Here is a 3,679-nt window from a genome sequence, read left to right on the forward strand (position 1 = left end):
TCTCCACACTGTTTTCCATAGTGGCTGTACTAGTTTGCATTCCCACCAACAGTGTAAGAGGGTTCCCTTCTCTCCACACCCTCTCCAGCATTTACTGCCTGTAGACTTTTGGATCGCAGCCATTCTGACTGGCATGAAATGGTACCTGATAGTGGTTTTGATTTGCATTTCTCTGATAATGAGTGATGTTGAGCATCTTTTCATGTGTTTGCTAGCCGTCTGTATGTCTTCTTTGGAGAAATGTCTATTTAGTTATTTGGCTCATTTTTGATTGAGCATTTATTTTTCTGGAATTGAGCTGTAGGAGTTGCTTGTACATTTTTGAGATTAGTTGTTTGTTAGTTGCTTCATTTGCTATTATTTTCTCCCATTCTGAAGGCTGTCTTTTCACCTTGCTTAGAGTTTCCTTTGTTGTGCAGAAGCTTTTAAGTTTAATAAGGTCCCATTTGTTTATTTTTGCTTTTATTTCCAATATTCTGGGAGGTAGGTCATAGAGGATCCTGCTGTGATGTATGTCAGAGAGTGTTTTGCCTATGTTCTCCTCTAGGAGTTTTATATTTCTGGTCTTACATTTAGATCTTTAATCCATTTTGAGTTTATTTTTGTGTATGGTGTTAGAAAGTGTTCTAGTTTCATTCTTTTACAAGTGGTTGACCAGTTTTCCCAGCATCACTTGTTAAGAGATTGTCTTTTCTCCATTGTATATTCTTGCCTCCTTTGTCAAAGATAAGGTGTCCATATGTGCGTGGATTTATCTCTGGGCTTTCTATTTTGTTCCATTGATCTATATTTCTGTCTTTGTGCCAGTACCATACTGTCTTGATGACTGTGGCTTTGTAGTACAGCCTGAAGTCAGGCAAGTTGATTCCTCCAGTTCTGTTCTCTTTCTCAAGATTGCTTTGGCTATTCAAGGTTTTTTGTATTTCCATACAAATTGTGAAATTATTTGTTCTAGCTCTGTGAAGAATACTGTTGGTAGCTTGATAGGGATTGCATTGAATCTTTAAATTGCTTTGGGTACTATACTCATTTTCACTGTATTGATTCTTCCAATCCATGAACATGGTATATTTCTCCATCTATTAGTGTCCTCTTTGATTTCTTTCACCAGTGTTTTATAGGTTTAACCATTGCTTCTTGACTTGCACACTGATTTCTCAGGAAGCAGGTCAGGTGGTCTGGTATTCCCATCTCTTGAAGAATTTTCCAGTTTGTTGTGATCCACACAGTTAAAGGCTCTGGCATAGTCAATAAAGCAGAAGTAAATGTTTTTCTGGAACTCGCTTGCTTTTATAATGATCCAACTGATGTTGGCAACTTGATCTCTGGTTCCTCTGCCTTTTCTAAATCCAGTTTGAACATCTGGAAGTTCACAAGTCATGTACCGTTGAAGCCTGGCTTGGAGAATTTTGAGCATTTCTTTGCTAGCATGTCAGATGAATGCAATTGTGTGGTAGTTTGACCATTCTTTGGCATTGCCTTTCTTTGGGATTGGAATGAAAAAGTGACCTTTTCCAGTCCTGTGGCCACTGCTGAGTTTTCCAAATTTGCTGGCATATTGACTACAGACTTTCACAGCATCATCTTTTAGGATTTGAAATAGCTCAACTGGAATTCCATCACCTCCACTAGCTTTATTCGTAGTGATGGTTCCTAAGGCTCATTTGTCTTCTTTGCATTCCAGGATGTCTGGCTCTAGGTGAGTGATCAAACCATCTTGATTATCTTGGTCATGAAGATCTTTTTTGTACAGTTCTTCTGTGTATTCTTTTCACCTCTTCTTAATATCTACTGCTTCTGTTAGGTCCATACCATTTCTGTAATTTACTGTGCCCATCTTTGCATGAAACGTTTTCTTGGTATCTCTAATTCTCTTGAAGACATCTCATCTTCCATTCTATTGTTTTCATCTATTTCTCTGCATTGATCACTGAAGAAGGCTTTCTTTTTTTTTTTTTTTCTTTAGCCAGGGGAAAGCGCGAACGCAGTCCCCCACTACCACAAATTATGCAGTCGAGTTTCTCACATTTGGGGAAATCGCAGGGGTCAGCACATCCGGAGTGCAATGGATAAGCCTCGCCCTGGGAAAACCACCTTCGTGATCATGGTATCTCCCCTGCCAGGTAAGTATGAAGAAGGCTTTCTTATCTCTCCTTTCTATTCTCTGGATTTCTGCATTCAAATGGGTATATCTCTCCTTTTCTCCTTTGCATTTCCCTTCTCTTCTTTTCTCAGCTATTTGTAAGGCCTCCTCAGACAACCACTTTGCCTTTTTGCATTTCTTTTTCTTGGGGATGGTCTTGATCCCTGCCTTCTGTACAATGTCACAAAACTCTGTCCATGTTCTTCAGGCACTCTGTCTATCAGATCTAGTCCCTTAAATCTATTTCTCACTTCCGCTGTATAATCATAAGGGATTTGATTTCATACCTGAATGGTCTAGTGGTTTCCCCTACTTTCTTCAACTTAATTCTGAATTTTGCAATAAGAAGTTCATGATCTGGGCCATGGTCAACTCTCAGTCTTGTGTTTGCTGGCTGTATAGAGCTTCTCCATCTTTGGCTGCAAAGAATATAATCAATCTGATTTTGGTATTGACCATGTTGATGTCCTTGTGTAGAGTCTTTCTTGTGTTGTTGGAAGAGCGTGTTTGCTATGACCAGTGCATTCTCTTGGCTAAACTCTGCTACCCTTTCCCCTGCTTCATTTTGTACTCCAAGACCAAACTTGCCTGTTACTCAAGGTATATCTTGACTTCCTACTTTTTCACTCCAGTCCCCTATGATGAAAAGGACATCTTTTTGGGGTTTTAGTTTTAGAAGGTCTTGTAGGTCTTCATAGAACCGTTCAACTTCAGCTTCTTCAGCTTTACTAGTCAGGGCACAGACTTGGATTACTGTGATACTGAATATTTGCCTTGGAATCAAACAGAGAGCATTCTTGAGCATTTTTTAGATTGCATCTAAGTACTGCATTTTAGACTCTTTTGTTGATTATGATGACTACTCCAATTCTTCTAAGGGATTCTCCATTTCTTCTAAGGGATACAGTAGTAGATATAATTGTCATCTGAGTTCAGTTCAGTTCAGTTGCTCAGTCGTGTCTGACTCTGCAACCCCATGAACTGCAGCATGCCAGGCCTCCCTGTCCATCACCAACCCCTGGAGTCCACCCAAACCCATGTCCATAGAGTCGGAGATGACATCCAGCCATCTCATCCTCTGTCATCCCCTTCTCCTCCTGTCCTCAATCTTTCCCAGCATCAGAGTCTTTTCAAATGAGTTAGCTCTTCGCATCAGGTGGCCAAATTATTGGAGTTTTAGCTTCAACATCAGTCCTTCCAATGAACACCCAGGGCTGATCTCCTTTAGGATGGACTGGTTGGATCTCTTTGCAGTCCAAGGGACTCTCAAGAGTCTTCTCCAACACCACAGTTCAAAAGCATCAATTCTTTGGCGCTCAGCCTTCTTCACAGTCCAAGTCTCACATCCATACATGACCACTGGAAAAACCATAGCCTTGACTAGACAGACCTTTGTTGGCAAAGTAATGTCTCTGCTTTTCAATATGCAATCTAGGTTGGTCATAACTTTCCTTCCAAGGAGTAAGCGTCTTTTAATTTCATGCCCCAAGAACCATCTACAGTGATTTTGGAGCCCAACAAAATAAAGTCTGAACT

The 3,679-nt window shown here is 40.3% G+C and overlaps 1 non-coding gene across 1 annotated transcript; it reads right to left on the bottom strand.

Moving 5' to 3' along the window:
• Positions 1 to 1,967: 1,967 nt before the first annotated feature.
• On the bottom strand, positions 1,968 to 2,131 carry LOC133240788 (U1 spliceosomal RNA). The gene has a single exon (XR_009734387.1). It is a non-coding gene; the product is annotated as a U1 spliceosomal RNA (small nuclear RNA).
• Positions 2,132 to 3,679: the final 1,548 nt, after the last annotated feature.

This window comes from Bos javanicus, chromosome 28, assembly GCF_032452875.1.
Source record: "Bos javanicus breed banteng chromosome 28, ARS-OSU_banteng_1.0, whole genome shotgun sequence".
In the NCBI taxonomy this organism is placed as follows: Eukaryota; Metazoa; Chordata; class Mammalia; order Artiodactyla; family Bovidae; genus Bos; species Bos javanicus.